Source organism: Bos taurus, chromosome 6 (genome assembly GCF_002263795.3).
Source record: "Bos taurus isolate L1 Dominette 01449 registration number 42190680 breed Hereford chromosome 6, ARS-UCD2.0, whole genome shotgun sequence".
NCBI lineage: Eukaryota > Metazoa > Chordata > Mammalia > Artiodactyla > Bovidae > Bos > Bos taurus.
The window spans coordinates 10,128,725-10,150,283 of NC_037333.1; the positions used below are offsets into that span (position 1 = coordinate 10,128,725).

Genomic DNA, 21,559 nt, shown 5'->3' on the forward strand with positions numbered 1-21,559 from the left:
TTGAGGATCCTGTTATACAGTGCAGATTCAGTAGCAAGGGATTGTCCCATCAAAAGAGTGATATGGTGGACAAACTTTAACTGTAGTTGACTTTGACTTAACACTTCATTTTTCACATGCCTGTGTTCCATCATTAAGAAGTTCAGTAAAATCTTTTACATATCTGTCTATATATACAATCTATGGTTTGATAATGTACCCTATAAATAATTACATACTATATAAAGCAGTCCTCATCTGTATATGATTTAGCAGTACCTTTTGCAAGCATGTTATGAATAAGGATTATATTTGTGATCTGCTTATCACCTGTCATACTAAGAGTAATGCTCAGTTTGTTATGTTTTTCTTTTTCCTTTGTTACTCCATTTTTATTCTCAAGTTTCATGAATACCACAGACTTTCATAACAGTGAATAAAGTCTTAGGAAGATATATTTGTGTTATGGGAAAAATAGTGACTGTGTAAGTATTTAGCTCACAGTGTTTTCTCAAATTCTGCAAGCATCTTAGTCTCGCTTGCAAACAAGGGAGAAACACACCTAACCTCACACTGAGTCACCAGGAAAACCAGGTATCCATTTGCAGCAGTGAAAGAAATAAAAAAAAAAACAAATTAAGGAAATTTTAATAACACATATCCTGTTTTGTGTTAAGACAAATTCTATAGACTTCCATCTTTGTGGACAAATCAAGCCTGGTTTTTCATACAAGCCACAGCCATCTTGCTTGAAAATGAAGACTATTTTAGAATATTCCTATTGGAGACATCCATGGTAAATCAGTCTGCCATCAAGCCTTCCAGAGACTAACCCTTCCATATTTCCCAATGCATTTTATTACCCTAAGTTCTTAGTATTTTCTGGACAAACACAGGAGGAATGGCAGCCTCTGAAAGACAAAAGACTTTATCTGAATCTCAAAGGTCTGAAATTTTCAAGCCTCAGGTTTGCTAAATCTCCTTACTCCATAAATGAGCATTACTGGACAAAGTCGTCTGTTGCAAAACTTAAGACAGGATAGTATTTTGAGATTCCAACAAAATCGAGATCAAGGACAAGTTTCCTTTTTAACATTTACTGAAAATGTATGTAGACAGAGGATAGTACCAGGTGAAAAGGAAAGTATTAGAAGAGAGGTGACAGATAAGCCTCATAAAAGATGTTGGAGTGAATATTTAAAGTTTGAATCCTTTTTTTTTTAATCTTTTGCCTCTGTTCATGAAAGCATGTACTCAGCAAATATATTGTGGCGTCATTCTGGGTAATAGTCACTCAAAAGCAAATTTTGCATAAAAAAGCAAAGAAATACAAGCCCTAAACAAGACGAAAATGCAGTGATACTGAAGCATGGCCTTCTACTCATTATCCTTTGAATAATAATTTATTTCTAGTGTACCTTTAACTATGTATTAAATAAAATATTTTCTTGACAACAAATGTTATATTGGGGTATATTATCTGAATTTACTTTAAAGAATGTTTTAAATAATCAATATTATATATATTGAAAATGTCAAATCTAAAAAAAAAAAAAAAAACTCATGACTGTTTCTTCTAAATGTTATAAAGCTATCAGTAGGTTTTTTAAAATTTTTTATGTCCTTACAGGGAGTTAGAATTTTTTTATCTACACATATATTTTCAACTAGTGCCATGAAACTAAACAAGTAATCAATTTTTTAATGTATAGAATAATTCAGTTACCCAAGCTTCAAAGAGTATATACATTTTTCCTCTCTTCAAGGATAGAATAATAAAACTCATACTTTGAGCGTTCTGCCCAAAAGTCTTCTGTAAGGCTTATTCCCAATGATCAACAGCTTATTTTTCCTCTCATAAATATTTTTGAAGAATCATTTAAGACTTGATAATAAAGAAGTTAAGTTTTTGAAGCAATAAAATTTATGTCCTGATATTTTCTTTTGTGTAAAAGACCTTCATCTTGACTCAATAGATTAATTTAGTAGCTATCATGCTGATATTCATCCTCCATAACATCCTTTATCTTATAATCAGTAGGAAGTGGCTATTCAGACAGTATACTTAAAATGTCAAGCAGAGATATAAAGGGTAGAAGATATGAAAGTGAAAAGGCTTCTTTGAATGGTTATTAAACTGATTATTTACAATGTGCATATGCAAGCAGGTATAGTAAAAATATGCAACTAGTTACATTGTTGGGCTTCTTCCATAACATTGATAATATGAAGCCAGTGTAATATTTCAAGCTTCCCTGATGGCTCAGATGGTAAGAATATGCCTGCAATGAATGAGACCAGAGTTTGATCCCTGGGTTGGGAAGATCCTCTGGAGAAGGGAATGGCAACCCGTGTATTCTTGCCTGGAAAATTCCATGGACAGTGGAGCCTGGAGGGGTACAGTCCATGGGGTTGCAAAGAGCTGGACACGACTGAGTGACTAACACTAGAATAACACTAGAGTTAGATCATTGGGCTTCTTCTATAACACTGATAATATGAACTCAGTTGTAATATTCCGAGAACAATGTTGAGGGTTGAATTCAATACTGAACAATCTCTGTAAATGCTAAGAACCTGTTAATATTTAGTAACATTCACAAAAATATCAATTTTTCTTAAATAGTCCTCCTTCATTCTATTTACTCCTTTATAATGTGACTTTACAGTTTGTCCCCTAGACAAAGACAGTGCTTCCTTGCCTATTAACTTTGGGCTAATCATAAGGCTTGCTTTGGCTGACAGGATGTTATTTATACCAGACTTAATTTGTAAACAGAGGCTTGAAATATGCTTATGTCAATGAGCTTGCTTCTTTCTCTTGTTCCATCTTATAATAAAAACTTATCCTTGTCTGGTCAATTATCAAAAATAAATAAATAGATAAGACTTGTAAAGCAGATCTGGGTCCAACATGGAGGTTGGAGCCAAGTCCAACCTAGACCAGCCAACAATCAATGGAAACTCAGATGTATAAGAGTAATGATTATTGTTTTAAGCTAATAAGATTTGCACTGGTTTGTTACACATTATTGTCAAAAATAGAGCTAATGTTTTCTGTCTTTATTTTATTCATGAGAGTGAAAATATAAAATTCTTTTATAAAGAGTAAGATTAAAAAATTAGAGAACCTGCAAGTAATTAAAACACAGTCCATTGAATCATTACTAGAACCCTTCAGCTTCAGTGCTGTATTTTGTCTAACCTATCTTAATGGTTCTTAATAGTTTTTGACCCATAGTCACTAAGTCTATGGTGTTTTCATGATGAACATCAATTTGCTGAGAATGACACTGAATAGCCAGTCTATCATGGTTAGTCTCTATCTCTAAGTCCTATTGTCATGTCATGGAAAATAGTAAAATGACACTGTTCAAATTTTAAAACCAGAAAAAATTCATGTACATCTGAGACATCTATTGATACAAAGCAAATATATCTAGTATGAGGGCTTGGTAATTATAATGGTCATAATAAAAGGATGTTAGTGGGTTAACAGATACACGAGTTATATAAGAAATGAGATGACATTACCTTATCCTTAAAGGATTAAAATTGATAATGAAGTTAAATTTTAAAATTTTTCTAAAAATAAAAAGTGAAGTTGATCAAAGAGCACAGAAGCTAACGGAAGAGGCCTGGTGATTAATTACCTTCATATGTTCTTACCGCTCCTTGGCTAAAAACTAAATAGAAGAATGCTGTGTCTGAACTGAGTTGTTTTCACATTCATATGTTAAAGCCCTCACTTCTAGTGTCTAAGAATAGGAAATAGAGCCTTTAAAATTTAATTAAGTTAAAATAAGGTCATTAAGTTGCACCTTAATCCAATTTGACTGGTGTCCTTGCAAGAGAAGGAAATTTGGACACAGGAAAACTAGCGTTACACACACACAGAGGAAAGATCATGTAAGGACACAGCAAGACAGTGGCCATCTGATAGACAAGGACAAAGACTCCAGGAGAAACAGAACCTCAGGACACCTGTATCTCTTAGACTAGGAGAAAATGAATTCCTTTTGTTTAAGCTGCACAGTCTGTGATACTTTGTTTTGGCAGCCCCAACAAACTAATACAAAGATGCAATGTAGAATCATGGCGGCACAGGCAGGCAAGAGGTGGAGCCATGAGGAAATGTAACTGCTGAGAATTACAGTGCAGTGCTGAGGAGGTGATGTCTCTCTTCCCTTCATTCTTCATTCTAACCATCCTTGCCAGTCAGAGGGGAAAATACATCTGCCTATTCCATAGCTTGGAGAAGACAATGGCACCCCACTCCAGTGTTCTTGCCTGGAGCATCCCACGGACAGGGGAGCCTGGTAGGCTGTGGTCTGTGGGGTCGCACAGAGTCGGACATGACTGAAGCGATGTAGCAGCAGCATTCCATAGCTTCATACAGAGTTTCAGGGACTCTGTTAATTAGCTTCAGATAAAATTGGAATACCTTGTTTACAGTGAGAGTGTTCCTCAAAATTCATCAGGCTTAAGTGCTGATGTAAAATGTACTCTCATTTTCTTTGCTTTTTAGGCAGCTTCAACTTTAGAGTTGATCTCTTCTATCTAGGGTAATTCAGAAGTGTAAGTCTTAATTTGAAAATAGTAATGTCCATGCATGCTCAGTCATGTCCGACTCTTTGCAAACCCATAGACTGTAGCCGCCAGGCTCCTCTGTCCATGGAATTTTCCAGGGAAAAATACTGGAGTGGGTTTCCATTTCCTACTTCAGGGGATCTTCCCGACCCAGGGATTGAACCCACATCTCTCTCTTTAATTTGATTCTTTTAATGTATTGTTTATAATTAAAAACTGTTTTTACATTAGTTGTCATTGATGCTGCTGCTGCTGCTAAGTCACTTCAGTCTTGTCCGACTCTCTGCGACCCCGTAGACAGCAGCCCACCAGGCTCTTCTGACCACAGGATTCACCAGGGAAGAATACTACAGTGGGTTGCCATTTCCTTGTCCTAGTTGTCGTTATCTGCTCTAGTTATTTTGGCTCTTTCTTCATGATTTTTACCTTTCTGAAATTTTAACCTAAGTTTTATGATATTTCTTCCATTTAATCTTTCACGTAAGAGTTTATCTATCCAATAGAGAAAATTATTTCAATTTATCTCCTGATTATTTTCAGGAAATGTGTATTTCTTAAATTCTTCAAACTGTTTTGTGCTATAAAAGTACTCCATGACAATACTGAATGTTGCCATTTATGTGAAATCCTAGAAAACAGCCAAGGTTAAGAAATCTACTCACCCTTTGTTTTCTAAAAAAGGGTTTGCTGCAAAGGACTTACTGCTGCTGCTGCTGCTAAGTCGCTTCAGTCGTGTCTGACTCTGTGCGACCCCATAGATGGAAGCCTACCAGGCTCCCCCGTCCCTGGGATTCTCTAGGCAAGAACACTGGAGTGGGCCGCCATGTCCTTCTCCAATGCGTGAAAGGGAAAAGTGAAAGTGAAGTCACTCAGTCGTGTCCGACTCTTAGCGACCCCATGGACTGCAGCCTACCAGGCTCTGCCGTCCATAGGATTTTCCAGGCAAGAGTACTGGAGTCTCCATATAATTTCAATAAAATTCATGGACACCTCCATGTGTACTTATAACGAGAACAGACAGAGATCCTTCAAATTCTCATTCTTTGTCTCATAAATGATAGGCTGATCAATTGGAACAAAACACTTTTTAAACAAACTCTGATTAATTTTCTCTCCTTGCCAAAGGTACCTAAAGTTTGACCCACCTTCAGCCTGAACCAGCGTACCTACCCTCCTCAGCCTCCCCTGAGAATAAGCTGGTGTTCAGGTAAAACATTCTCTGATCTTGTGTATGAGACAGCAAAAGAGACACTGATGTATAGAACAGTCTTATGGACTCTGTTGCAGAGGGAGAGGATGGGAAGATTTGGGAGAATGGCATTGAAACATGTATAATATCATGTATGAAACGAGTTGCCAGTCCAGGTTCGATGCACAATACTGGATGCTTGGGGCTAGTGCACTGGGACGACCCAGAGGGATGGTATGGGGAGGGAGGAGGGAGGAGGGTTCAGGATGGGGAACACATGTATACCTGTAGCAGATTCATTTTGATATTTGGCAAAACTAATACAATTTGTAAAGTTTAAAAATAAAATAAAATTTAAAAAATAAAATAAAAACTTCTCAAGATTGAAAAAAAAAAAAAAACATTCTCTGATCTTCTGCCCTATCATTCCCCTTCCAACCATCCCACTTGCCCATACTTGGTTCCTTCTAACCTTCTTCAGTTCTCTCTATGAAAGAAAAACCCTTGAGACACTTGTTGATATAATGATCAGAATATTCTCCCTGCTGCAATGGTGCCACTCCCATGTTGAAATAGTACCTTTCTTCTTCTTGGAATAGCCTTTCAAATAAGGTTTCTCTTTACTAAGTTTGGCTCTGGTTTTCATTTTACATCCTAAACTCAATATCCCTCTCTGTCTTTCTCTTTCTTCTCATTGTTTTTCAAATTGCCACCTCTCTCTTCTAAAAATTCTAATTTACAATGACTTATCTGATATTCAGTATGTTTTTCTTTCTTTTCTTTTTCTGGCTGCTAGAACATATCAGGTACATTGTCAGAGGATTTTGAAAACTACTTAGAGCATGGGTTCAGGTACTAAATAACTTAGGTGGGCCCCAACTTCTGATTTATTGACTATGCCAAAACCTTTGACTGTGTGGATCACAGCGAACTGTGGAAAATTCTTCAAGAGATGGGTGTACCAGACAACCAGACCTGCCTCCTGAGAAATCTGTATGCAGGTCAAGAAACAACAGTTAGAATTGGACATGGAAAAACAGACTGATTCCAAATCAGGAAAGGAGGACATCAAGGCTGTATATTGTCACCCTGCTTATTTAACTTATATGCACAGTACATCATGAGAAATGCTGGACTGGATGAAGCACAAGCTGGAATCAAGATTGCCAGGAGAAATATCAATAACCTCAGATATGCAGATGACACCACCTTTATGGAAGAAAGTAAAGAAGAACTAAAAAGCGTCTTGATGAAAGTGAAAGAGGAGAGTGAAAAAGTTGGCTTAAAACTCAACATTCAGAAAATGAAGGTCATGGCATCTGGTCCCATCACTTCATGGCAAGTAGATGGGGAAACAGTGGAAACAGTGGCAGACTTTATTTTTGGGGGCTCCAAAATCACTGCAGATGGTGACTGCAGCCATGAAATTAAAAGACACTTTCTCCTTGGAAGAAAAGTTATGACCAACCTAGACAACATATTAAAAAGCAGAGACATTACTTTGCCAACAAAAGTCCATCCAGTCAAAGCTGTGGTTTCTTCAGTTGTCATGTATGGATGTAAGAGTTGGACTATAAAGAAAGCTGAGCACAAAGAATTGATGCTTTTGAATCGTGGTGTTGGAGAAGACTCTAGAGAGTCCCTTGGACTGCAAGGAGATGAAACCAGTCCATCCTAAAGGAAATCAGTCTTGACTATTCTTTGGAAGGACTGATTCTGAAGCTGAAACTCCAATATTTTGGCCACCTGGTGCGAAGAACTGACTCATTGGAAAAGACCCTGATACTGGGAAAGACTGAATTCAGAAGGAGAAGGAGATGACAGAGGATGAGATGGTTGGATGCCATCACCTACTCTATGGACATGAGTTTGAGTAAGCTCCGGGAGTTGGTGATGGACAGGGAGGCCTGCCATTCTGCAGTCCATGGTGTCGCAAAGAGTCAGACGACTGAGTGACTGAACTGAAGAATGGTAGGAGTTATTAGATCTCACTCTCTGTTGGCCAGAGCCAGGATTTTCAGTTCCCTTGTCCAGAAAGTAGTTTTTCTTCTCCTGATGTTGGCTAGAAACTTTACAGCTTTCCTAGCATTTTTAAGTTTGAAGAGGCTTCTGTCCATCTGATTTACTAATTTTCAACCTCTTGAGATTCAAAGAGAATGTCATCTTTCTACACTTCATAAATCTGTTCAAAGCAATGATTCTCCAAAACCTCTATTCATGAATACATTCCCTGAGATATTCTGCTTGTGGTATCCCAGATATCATTTGACCTAAGGGAAAAACATCACGTAACTATTTTCATTTCATAGGACCACACTTTTTTATCCTAACTCTCAGACTTTAAATCTGTTTGATTATAGAGACACTAGTGATTGGTACAGAGTTAAGGAGCACACTTAGTAGAAATGCTTTGTACTGCCATTTTCCATGATTTTCTCAGTAACTTTCTGTAGTGTTAATAGTTTTCCTGGTCTTATATCAATATGATGGAATTTTGGTGTTCCCCAAGATATGGAAATATTTCTAATTTGTTGAGGGAAAAGAGAGCTTGAATATTATCTCAGAAAGATCATTAAAGGCAAATGAGTGGGGACTCTGCTGGTATAAAAAAGCAAGAGGAGAAGATCCAATATTCTTTGCAATGCTGGGCAGTTATCCAAGCCAGTGAACTTAGGTATTTGCTATAGCCAGGGCTAAAACAAGCAATCCTTCAGCTATAGAAGCAATTGACAAAGTGATATCACTGCCTTAAGTAAGAAAAATGACCCTTTCCCAAGCCTGTAGCATTGAAAATGCTGTTGCTGATATTTATGGAGATGCCCAAAGAAATATAGCTTTTTACATCACTTCTACTGAACATTTCTAGAAGAATTTATTTGTTTGTACTTGTGATCACACATCAAAAAAAAGTAAATGTTTCTGATACAATAAAAACTAGCCAAATACTTTGATACTACCAAATATGTCAAGCTACTGGGAAACAACTGAGTTTTGATTTCTGATTCTGTTGTACTCATAATTAAAATAAATATAAATACAAAATTTGCAAATTTATGTAGTACACTTACACCAACTAAAAATTGCTATATCACAACAGAATTCATAACAGAGAGTGGAGAGTTTAGGTAAGAGCAGTCTATGAAATTATCTTTTATTATAATCAAACCTTATAAAATGGCAAAAGAATAAATAAGACCTTCAGTCAGTATAGAAGAAAATCAATAAAGTTGGCAAAAAGAAATAAAAGAGGAAAAGTACAATTGATGCTGAAATAAAATCAACATTATCGACCAGTCCTTAGTGAAGCTGAAACTCCAATACTTTGGCCACCTGATGCGAAAAGTTGACTCATTTGAAAAGACCCTGATGCTGGGAAAGATTGAGGGCAGGAGGAGAAGGGGACGACAGAGGATGAGATGGTTGGATGGCATCACCGACTCAATGGACATGGGTTTGGGTGGACTCTGGGAGTTGGTGAGAGTCGCAAAGAGTCGGACATGAGTGAGCGACTGAACTGAACTGAACTGAACTGAATGCATTAGAAACTTGAAAAATAAGGAGAATCTAACTCTTCGTCGAATGTATGGTAAAATTTGCTGGAAATTATCTAGGGAATATCAACATTTGGTTTCCCAGATAAAATAATCTTGGACCAATATTGATGAGTTTTCTTTTGATAAGTATATATTTACAACTGATATAAAAAGGAATATGAAATCTTGAGGCAGCATGCTAAGAAAAACTTTATTTGTACTCTATCTGCTACTGACTCAATCGAATGCTTTCTAATCTGTGCTGAATTTAATAGGAAATAATATTTGTTGCCCCTGTTTGGATGATGAAACTATTTTGGCTAATTATATAAATTAAGGTGCTAAAATAGGGACCATTCAACATAAGTATTAAATCAACTTTTAGACATTTAGTTTTCATTCATATGGATGAATGAAAATTGTAGATCATTTGAAACCAATTAGGTCAGAAATCAAGGACAAAATACATTGAAGAGAACACTGACAATAAGGAAATTGAGCACAAAATTATTTCAATTAAAATTTTTTCTGGGCCGCAGAAATAAAAATAGAATAATATGCATAATTCTATAACAACTTTGAACTAAAAAATACATTTTTATAAAAAGTTTAGAAAAATCAACTTAAAAGCGTGAGTGGGAATGAATAGATCAATAACAGTTGTAGAAATTTTTTAATTGTCAAAGAACTATTTTCAAGAAAGTGACTGAATCCAGATGAATGTCAATTCATTCATCAAAACCTATTTATTACTCTCCTACTCTGTGCCAGGCACTGAATTAGGTGCCAGCTACTCAGTGGTGAATAAAACTAGTGTGGTGGTTGTATTCGAGGTTGAAGAAGGAGGAAAGGCAACCAAGTGTTATAAGTTTTTTTAGGAGATTAGATTCATAAAGGAGCGATCTCACTCTGATCTCATTTTGGAAAACTAACTAGGTGAAGTACCAGAAATTATAAAAAGTGGAGAGTTAGCATTCTTGGCAAGGAAAAAAATAAGAAGAAAATAAAAATGAATATCTGATCTTGGTTTACAAGTAAAATGTCAGACGAAAATGTGATCTATGATAAAACAGCAAAGGAAAAAACCATGAAAGAAAACGTTAGATTTATTGACTAAAATTTTTTCATATTAAAATGTCATGAAGGTAACAGAATGGCAAATGACAATATTTAAAATGTTAAAATATGTAGCAATGAAAAATATGTAAGATGTTACATGAAGTTTAATATATAAACTAATCTGCAGTAAGTCAAGGAGAACCAATACCCTTAAAATAGAAAATGTTCAATAAACATGCATAGGACATTCACAAATTACTTTTGAAGAAAAACAATGCTGCCAGAAAACATGAGTATTTTGGTTCTCCTAATATCAGCTCTTAAGATGAGGCTTTGTTGCTGATAGTTGTGAGAGGTAATCATGAGAAAATCAAATGAGGGGCCAAGGAGAATAAGCTATGAATGGGGGAAATTAACTATACATAAGTGGCTAAGTGACTGGCATGGGCAACTGGGACCAATCCTGCCTACAACTGTGAGAAAGCACATGGAGTGTGCCTGAGAATCGTTCCACCGAGGAATTGAGAAGTGCTCCTTCTAGGTCCCTAACCAGTTAATCAAATGTATTTCCCACTGTCCACAAGTTAATGTGCGGCTTGCCAGGTGAGTCAGTCATAAAGAATCCACCTGCCAATGCAGGAGATGTGGGTCCAATCCCAGGGTAAGGAAGAGCCCCTGGAGGAGGAAATGGCAACCCACTCCAGTATTGTTGCCCGGAAAATCCAATGGACCGAGGGGCCTGGTGGGATACAGCCCACAGGGTCGCAAAACAGTCAAACTCAACTTAGCAACTTAACAAACGTGCACAAGTTAATGTATATCTTTAGCTCAAACTATTTCTCCCTCCATGCAAAGTTGATGACCATGTATGCTGCTTGAAATTCTTTCCATTAGGGTTTTTTTTTTTTTCCTTCAACATTATCATTTAATGCTACTCATATTGTGGCAGTCCATTTTGAGCTCAGATATATATTTCACTGACCCATCCTTGAACTAGTCCTCAGTATTTTCCTCCATCAGCTGATTATGTGAAAGTAGTTCTTAGCTGAGGGAGAGGTATTGGTGCAACATTTGTAGCTGATGTTGGATTATGTTCATTTAACTCATTTGTACTCTCTCTGCCTACTCAATGACTGTGGCTCCATCAAGATTGAGTGATTTCCATCATGTGACGGATTGCTGCTGTGCCCATCTAAACTTATTAATTGGTATATCTGACAACCCAGCTTATAAAGAACAGAGTCAATTTCATAGTCTCTTGTAATATTTTCAGATCCTGAGTCTCTTCTAGGCTCTAGAAGAATGCTAGAGGCTACTAAGAGTGATCATAATTACGGTTTGTGAAAGTCACTCAGTCGTATCTGACTCTTTGTGACACCATGGACTATAGCCTTCCAGGGTCTGCTGCCTATGGAATTCTCCAGAAAAGAATATTGGAGTGAATAGCCATTCCCTTCTACTAATAATTCTTTATTGCTGAAGGCTTGACCTTGCTCCAGCTTCCTAGTAATCTGCACTGCAACCCACCTTTCAGAATTGGCCTCTGCTCCCTATATGGATACCTGAACCTGGTGCAGACTCATCTCTTGCCCAGGGCTTCACTCAAATTAGTAGGCCTTTGAACCCTCCTTCCCAAATCTGAGTGGTTCTCAGAACGAGAGCATACATGTAAAAGGTCTTTTCTATGAGTATCTAGGAAAAATACATTTGCCAGATCAATAGCTATCCATCCCATACTAAGAGGCTATGTGGGTTTATTCCACTGAAGATGCTGCATCTGGCACAATAGATGCAGATGGTCTTCCTATTCTCACATGATAAATTCATCCTAGCATGCTTGTCTCTGAGTTTTCTGACTTCCTTTTTTTCAATTTTCTGTCAAAGCAGTGATGATTATCTTTTCCCAAGCTTCAGGAGAGATGGGATATTTGAAAAATGGCTCAATTATCTACTCCTTCTAGTACCAATTTCTTTGTAATATGCCTTTGCAGCTCAAGAGACAGAATCTTTTTCTTTATTCTCTGAATCGCAGCTGGATCTTTAACCTGCATTGACCACTAGAATGAAATGGAAGGAACAATGTATGTGTATCTAGCCTAGAGTAGTACATACTTCAGTTCTTTCTCTTCAGCCTCTGTCTCACCATCCAAGGAAGTGTAAATTAAGCTCCAAGAGGATAAAAGGCTATATGAACTAAGGTGGTACTAGAAAAGCTACATTCACACCACCTGTCTGCTAGTGTTGTATGCCTGAGAGATAATCCACTGGCCATTTATTGAGATCTAGAACAGCAAAACACTGAATAAATGATTCCTCTTTTAAGTCATTGGGTTTTGTGGTTATCTGTTTTACAGTATTGTTATTAACAGTAGAAAACTGATACAGATCTACTTCAGCAGTATATTAGGACTGGCTGCAGGCGTTTCATCAAACCTGCCAGTCTGTTAGTCCTGATGAGTCAGATATCACTCCCATAACTATATACTCTCTTGCTAAGTAGCTTTATGTCTTTTCTTCTTTCTTCTGTGCAATATACTCAAAGTTCACTTTCATAGTAAACTGGCTTCTACTGTTTTTTTTTGTTTTCCCAACTTTTAAAGAAATACTTGACAAATATAATGGTGTATATTTAAAGTATATAATGTAATGATGTGATATACATCCATATTGTGATAGGATTACCAAGATCAAGGTAATCAACACATCCATCATCTTACATAGATAACACTTTTTTGTGTGTGATGAGCACTCAGGATCTATACTCAGTCACTTATTTTCAAGTTTACAATACTGCATTATTAACCATAGTCACCATGTTATATACTTAATCTTACATTATAAGATGTTATATATTACAGAATTGATTCTTCTCCTGTTAGATGTTGACCAGTTTATGGTGTTCTTACAAATGGATAACTCTTTTGTTCACGTAATATAGTCATACTTCCCATTTGATACATGCTGAGAGTTTGGCTTGGCTATTAATTTGCAGGCAATGAAGGCAAATGATAAAGATCAATGAGGGAAAGTATCATTAACATATTATCTCTCTTAGGTAAGATAGTTCTTGATCTTCAGGCAACTTTTCCCTCCTATAGCAAGAGATGAGGACACATTTCCATCCCCTCAGAGGGTTCAGGGAAATCCTATCCAGTGTCTTTTCCGGATCTCCAGTTCCAACCCTTCTCTATAAAGGGTGTAAGTTTTTCTGTGAATATGCTCTGGGGCTCTGAATTTAATATTGTTCGGTGATTCTAGAGCTCTTAAAATCAAAACATGGGTTTAAGCTTCAGCCAAATCTGACCTTTGGTTACTAAATATATGGGTCGTGCTACATTTTGCCTTGAAGGATTTCTGACTTGCAGTATGACTTATGTTGCTAGTCCCCTGACATGAGTTTGTCATTCTCTTTTTTCCCTAGGTCAGTAGATAATATTAATATGTAGCCAAGTTTGATATCATTAGAATAGCTGTTGCACCAGTATGTTTCAAATTTTTGAACTACTGCATGAAACATTTTCCTTTCTACTTGCACATGATTTCATTCTCTGAAAATGAGGGTCTAAGTAACTGATGCTTCAGTTTAGCATGCATTGTCAGTCTACCAGTCTGACCTGATCTGCCACCAGCAGTGTGGGGCTCTTGGTGCTCTCTGACTAATTCCAGCATTTCAGTTTGATCACCAATACTATTGGCATTTTGGCATGATTTCCTTAAAATAAAATAAGTAAAGGTTTGGGATGCAATTAATTTGTCCAGGAGGTAATCACAAGAAACACAAATGAGAAAATGGGGAAAGTGATATGGGACCAAGAAGACAGGGCTCCCTTCGTGGATATACAAGCTGTGCTTTCACATGGGGCCTATGCTGAGAAGGACACTGCCCATAATTCTGTGTGGTGCTCTCACCATCATGGTGACATCTTAACAATTTTTTTAATTTGAGTTTCGTAAGTGATGTGTGATGGAACAATGAAGCGTGCATGTGATCAGAGGAATATTTGCAATGTGCATGTCTAACATTCCTTGCCATCCCATTACACGTATTACTTGTAATGTGTCATGTGTACAGAATGCCAATACTGTGAGAGTTCAGTAAGACTCACTATATGTCATTTAAGGCCCCCAAATATAATAGAAACAGATACAAAGGAAATGGAGTTGGAAATATGAATGTAAAAGTGCTGAGATATTAAGGAAAGAGACATTTTAAGGACAGGAGATGGGGTGGAAAAGAACAAGGAGAGGGAAAAAGCAGGGAGACACAGAGAGAGTATGAGTTAATAAGAGCTTAAAAGGTCAACAATGTCACAATACCACTTTAATAAATGGACACCAAAATTTTAATAAAACTTTTGAAAATATTAGCTTTCTGAAAATTTCTCTGTTAACTCAGTTTCTGGAAGGAATTAAAAAGATATTCAAGAAGGATTACTAACTTTATTCATGAGAAGCTTATGGTAATACTATAATAGGTTAATAAAAAAAATCAGAATAACCTAAATTCCTAATTCTTTAATACCTGTGGACTACTAGAAAAGCAGTATAACCTGTAAATATGTAGACTTGAAAATAAGTCCAATTTTGTGCCATTTGGCACAATGATTTTGACTATAGCAATAAATTAAAGAATTTGATATTCAAGCACTGTTAATTTAATTAAACAAAATTGTTTATATTTAAAAGATACAGAAATTGGGGTATCTGAAAATCATACCCTAAATATTGTTCAGGAAATGTACTATGAGTACAAATATTATTTATATGAATATTATAATAAATTTCCCTTTGGGAATACCAGAGAATTCTATTAAACTTAAAGAAGTGAACAAAACTCACCTACAACTGAAAGCATTCAGAAATTATAGTTGTTAGCTTTGGGATATATATCTTTATGAGATACATTTGACAGAAAATAGCTCACAAAGATGCTCGTGTCCTGATCCCTGTAAACTGAGACTGTGCTACCTTATACAGTATTAGGGATTTTGCAGATGTAATTAAGGCTAAGTATCTTGATATAAAGAAATTATCCTAGCTTATCTAGGTGGACCCAATCTAATCATATGATTTCTTTTAAGAGGAAAACAACAAAAGAAAAGCATGTCAGAGAGATGTAGCTTGAAAAATCGTTAGCTCATCATCACTGGATTTGAAAATGGAGGAAAGGGAGTAGGAACCAAAGAATGTAGCTGTCTCTAGGAGCCAACAAGGAAGGACATGAGTCCAGCAACCTCAATGAAATGAATACTGCCAATGTGATGAATTGGCAGGAATCACATTCTCTGCTGTTGCTGTTGCTAAGTCGCTTCAGTTGTGTCCGACTCTGTGCGACCCCATGGACTGCAGCCTACCAGGCTTCTCCACCCTTGGGATTCTCTGGGCAAGAACACTGGAGTGGGTTGCCATTTCCTTCTCCAATGCATGAAAGTGGAAAGTGAAAGTGAAGTCGCTCAGTTGTGTCCGACTCTTAGCGACCCCATGGACTGCAGCCTACCAGGCTCCTCCATCCATGGGATTTTCCAGGCAACAGTACAGGAGTGGGGTGCCATTGCCTTCTCCCCAACATTCTCTGCTACGTTCTCCCAAAGAAACACTACCAGTACGTTGATTGTAGTCTACTGAAACACACTGGACTCCTGACCTAGAGAACTGTAAGATAGTAACTTTGTGTTGTTCAAGCCATTTGATTTACAGTAATTTGTAACAATAACAACAAGAAACTAATGTTCATGTCACTTCTTATCCTTGTCTAGTCTGCACAGACTATTAATTTTTTAAACAAAAATGTAGGTTGAAATTTACATAATATTTTGTTTCCTGTCTTAGTCACCCTACAGTGTACTGTGAGTATGTCACAAGAAGCCATACAATGTTTGGGAGTACAGTTTCTGTAGCCAGACTGCCTCATTTCAAATCAATCATCCATCTTGTTTAACTGATTTATTCTCTGTTTCTTCCTATATAAAATGAGAGAGATAAAAATACTACCAATTTATCAGGTTGACATATGAATATAAAGTGTTCATATGTGTAAGGTAACTGAAACAACATTAAATGCATTCTAAGTGAAAAAGATAAATAATGGTTCTTAAGTTTTATTATTATAACCCATTCTACTCTTTATAGATCTGTATTTATAATCCTTAAAATTGCCATGCAACCTTCCATTTTCAGCATGTTGCTTAACAGAGTTAACAACCCCTAACATATTAGTTTGTACTTCTTTGTGTGAGTAGCTTTTGCTGTGTAACAGACCACTTCAAAACAAGGTGGCCTAAAACAGCAACCATTTAGTTAGATCATAATTTTGTAGGCTCTTTTGGCAATTATTCGGCATTGGGCTAGCTGAATTCATTTTTGCTGGGTTTTCTGTTGCATGATAGTGTGATAGTTTGGTTATTGGATACTCCAGTTTGGCCTCACTCATGTGAATGGTTTGCAGATTGTCAGCCAGGTCAATGGAGTTACCAGTTCATATGTCTCTCATCAATCTGGTAGCCTGACTAGGCTTCTTTTCAAGGTAGTAGAAGCTACAGGAGCTATAAGAGAGGGATTTTCCAGGCAAGAATACTGGAGTGGTTGCCATTTCCTTCTCCAGGAGATCTTCCCGACCCAGGGATTGAACCCAGGTCACCCGCATTGTAGGCAGATGCTTTTTTACTGTCTGAGCCACCAGGGAAGTCCATAAGAGAGGACTAGCCATCTCCAAGTACTAGTCAGGCTTCTGCTTCTATCACATTTGCTAACATGACATTATCCCAAGCAAGTCACAAGCTCAGGCCCTGATTGGGAGCACAGGGCAGTTCATAAGGCAAGGAAATAGCAGTGCAGAAAAAGTAAGTGCTTAATCTAAGTCAGACTCTTCTCTGGCTCTTTTTATTCAGAGAAATGCTTTTAATAATTTGGTTTCAAGTCATTATAAAGATAAATATTGTAATATAAAGTAATATATGAAGTGTAACATGTAATGCAGTATTTAGCTAATTTCCTGCTAATTTGAGATTTTATATAATTGTTATATTTAATGCAGTATGCCAAATTATATGTATAACAATCAGTTATAATTTTCAAATTATTCTCCTCAGTGATTTGTTTTGGTCACATATATATTATAATCTATTGAATTTTTATAACTGAACTACATTTCATTGTTATTGCTTCCATTTTCTTACTCTTCAGTTGCAGTGATAAAATGTCTGTACTCGATTTAAGTGCTGTGGGCCATCATGGTAGTAATAGAACATAATAGAAACCACAAATTAAACTGTATGTGTGTGCATGGGTCTGTGTTTAAAGTAGCTAGACCATATATACTGATCATGGCCTTGTAACTACTGAGAAGATTTTACACACATTTCTATATCCATCGCTAGTGCTTTCTATGCTAAGCCCCTTGCAATATTAACAGTAAGACTTGCAGAGATTCTTACACAAATGAAGTTCTTACCATCTCCAGTAACAAAGGAGTTTTGTTAGCATATAGCATAAATGTGCTAAGAACTCTGAGACAGTTCTGTAACTCTGATCTAGCATTTATTGACTATGCCAAAGCCTTTGACTGTGTGGATCACAATAAACTATGGAAAATTCTAAAAGAGATGGGATACCAGACCACCTGACCTGCCTCTTGAGAAACCTGTGTGCAGGTCAGGAAGCAACAGTTAGAACTGGACATGGAACAACAGACTGGTTCCAAATAAGAAAAGGAGTACGTCAAGGCTGTATAGTGTCACCCTGCTAATTTAACTTATATGCAGAGTACATCATGAGAAATGCTGGGCTGGAAGAAGCACAAGTTGGAATCAAGATTTCTGGGAGAAATATCAATAACCTCAGATATGCAGATGGCACCACCCTTATGGCAGAAAGTGAAGAAGAACTAAATAGCGTCTTGATGAAAGTGAAAGAGGAGAGTGAAAAAGTTGGCTTAAAGCTCAACATTCAGAAAACTAAGAACATGGCATCTGGCCCCATCACTTCATGGCAAATAAATGGGGAAACAGTGGAAACAGTGGCTGACTTTATTTTTCTGGGCTCCAAAATCAATGCAGATGGTGACTGCAGCCATGAAATTAAAAGACACTTTCTCCTTGGAAGGAAAGTTATGACCAACCTAGATAACATATTAAAAAGCAGAGACATTACTTTGCCAAAAAAGGTCCATCTTGTCAAGACTATGGTTTTTCAGTGGTCATGTATGGATGTGAGAGTTGGACTATAAAGAAAGCTGAGCGCTGAAGAACTGATGCTTTTGAACTGTGGTGTTGAAGACTCTTGAGAGTCCCTTGGACTGCAAGGAGATCCAACCAATCCATCCTAAAGGAGATCAGTCCTGGGTGTTCATTGAAAGGACTGATGTTGAAGCTGAAACTCCAGTACCTTGGCCACCTGATGTGAAGATCTGACTCCTTTGAAAAGACCTTGATTCTGGGAAAGATTGAAGGCAAAAGGAGAAGGGGATGACAGAGGATGAGATGGCTGGATGGCATCACCAACTCGATGGACATGGGTTTGGGTGGACTCCGGGAGTTGATGATAGACAGGGAGACCTGGCTGTACTTCATGGGGTCACAAAGAGTCGGACATGACTGAGCAACTGAACTGATCTACATAAAACTCCTATTATATATTTTTAAGTAGCCATTTTATTGGGTAAAATTTTCCCTGTATTCTTAAAGCTCTATGAAAGCATACAGATGTCTTTAGGCTTAATAATCTGACCATGGTCTATAGCCCATAAGGCTTCTCTGTCCATGGGATTCTCCAGGCAAGTATACTGGAGTGGGTTGCCGTGCCCTTCTTCAGGGGGTCATCCCAATCCAGGGATTGAACCCAGGTCTTCTGCATTGCAGGCAGATTCTTTACCTGCTGAACTACTCGGGAAGCCCCTAATGATAAAAGGATGTTTATGTTGTTTATACTTATATTTTAAAACACTGTCAAAATTAAAAACGATATGCTTCTAATGACCCAAAGTATGAATTCTGTACATTTCAAAATGTAGTTTGGTCTCTTTTGTCCCTTTTTCCTGTGAATAATGCCTTTCAGTGCTATGTATTGAGATGACAATCAAGAAGCTTGCTTCCTTAAACAATGCATTTCTTTAACCCCTCTCTTTTGGAATGGCAACTGTAACATCCAGAAATATTTCTTACCGAAGTCTGTACTGTTTTCACTATTGAAGACTGAGGATTCTGTATAAGAATATGCAACAATGACAAGGAAAAGAAAAGTACTATGTAATTTAGACCCTAAATTATGTCATTGCAGGTACAACCCTACAATGCTTTTAAGCATAGTCAAACTTGTGCTGTAGCCAGTGGATATATTTGCTTATGTCACAGAGAAGAAGCATAGTCAAGATGTCCAGTTCAGTGGGAAAATATTTTCAGGTTGAATTCACATGATCTCTTCCTTGAAGAGTCCCGAGTAGTCTCTAAAGTGTTGGCGTGACTACAGAAGAAAAAAAAAAAAAAAGTAGAGTAAAATCACTGTTATTCCAACAAATTACAATGGTTTTATCAGATATTTATAATAGAAAGGAGGGAGTTTCTCAACCTTACAGCCTTGCTAAGATTTAGAGGAGCAGATAAAGAATGTTGGTTGCTTGAAAAATAGCAGTATATTGTAACTGTAGACTTTTTCCAGTTTATCTTTGAACTAGGAAATTTCATAAGCAGGACTACTGATTGTATACAATACATATATGTATATGTAACCTTCATCAAGTTGGAATAACTTCTTACTTTGAGTTGGTATTTCATTCAAAGAATATATGGTCAACAAAAAATAAGATAATTTATTTTTTTAAATTAAAAAGAAGTATCTAAGTAAAAGGACATCTACACAATTCAGTAAAAATTATTTCATTACCTCCCTTCTCCATCTCTCCATTTCTACTAATAATTCTCACACACAATATGGCTGTTTCCAAAAAAATCTTGCTTACCCATATTCCAAATTTCTCTACTAATCTCTCATACAGTTCCTTCTGGACTCTTCCTCCCTCTTTCCTTTCCTTTACATTTTCCTGTGGAGTTCCTCTCGCCTCTCCAGAACCCCTCTCACTCATTACTTCAACCTACATAATGAGACCCTGAAAAAATAAAACTTGCCATCTGTTTGAAATTTGGGGTTAGGATGTTTATGGAGAATTGAAAGGTAGAAAAGCAATACCATCCTCCTGAATGTGTAGGAATAAGCAGAGCTTGTGATCAGATGTACTCACCACTAAAAGTTTTATTCCTTGTTTTGCATTCATCAACTCATTAACCTCACAGTAACCCAGTGAGGTATGTATAATAATTACTCCTATTTTACAGATGAGGAAATTCAACTTTACAGAGGTTAAACAGCTTGCAAGGGATCCATAGTAAGTATAAAGGCTTACCTTCATATCTAACTCTAGAAATCATGCCCTTAAATGCTAAATTATGATCCTGTATTAAACTCATTGGTGCTAATAATTTTAGTCCCTGTCACACACATGACTGACATGAAACTGACCAGCACTGGGAAAGAAGAGAAGCATCTAGAAGGGGAGGGGAGGGTGTATGCAGACCCTTGCTTCCTTACTTAAAGCAGAAGGAGGGCAACACTTCCTTAATAATAAGATACCTATCTGCTCAGCTCATATCCTTTGGTTTGATGTTCTATGTGTCTTATATGCAAAGATAAATATCAAAGTGATTTGGCAAAGAATGCTTAGGTTATAAGCATCCTTTTAACAAAAAAAAAAGTCTCTATTATGAAAATCATAATAAATCTCTATCCACTCCTCAAAAACTGACAATCAAAAAATAAAACCATAATTTTTAAAGTTACTTGATGTGCTCTTCAATAGAGATGTTTTTCTAAAAATGTAAGACTTTAGAACATTTATAATGTTACAAAGAACCAGGTACATTAACTCAATGTTTGTATTGGTTTAATTAACACCATAGAAATGAGACATTCACATTAACCAAATAAAACATTGCAACAATATGACAATTTTTTAAATGTAATTCACCACAATTTCCTCATATCCTGCTGTTCAGCTTATATTAAATTTTCATTAGCTGGCCATTAATGCCAATCTAATTACTTGCTATCTTTGAGATTTTCCCTGAGGAATTATACATTTGATGCATTAGCATTCCTGAGCAGCATTCAAATAATAGTATAGTGTCTTTAATTTAATTTCTTGCAGAAGGAAGGTATATGA

The 21,559-nt window shown here is 36.7% G+C and overlaps 1 long non-coding RNA gene across 1 annotated transcript in view; it reads left to right on the forward strand.

The window, feature by feature from the left end:
* LOC132345473 (uncharacterized) overlaps positions 1-20,729 on the forward strand; it is a 333,207-nt gene extending 312,478 nt beyond the window's left edge. Inside the window, exons 6-7 of the long non-coding RNA XR_009494816.1 lie at positions 5,695-5,776; positions 20,676-20,729. This is a non-coding gene — a long non-coding RNA (uncharacterized lncRNA). The remainder of the gene's footprint in view (positions 1-5,694; positions 5,777-20,675) is intronic.
* The last annotated feature ends 830 nt before the right edge of the window (positions 20,730-21,559 follow it).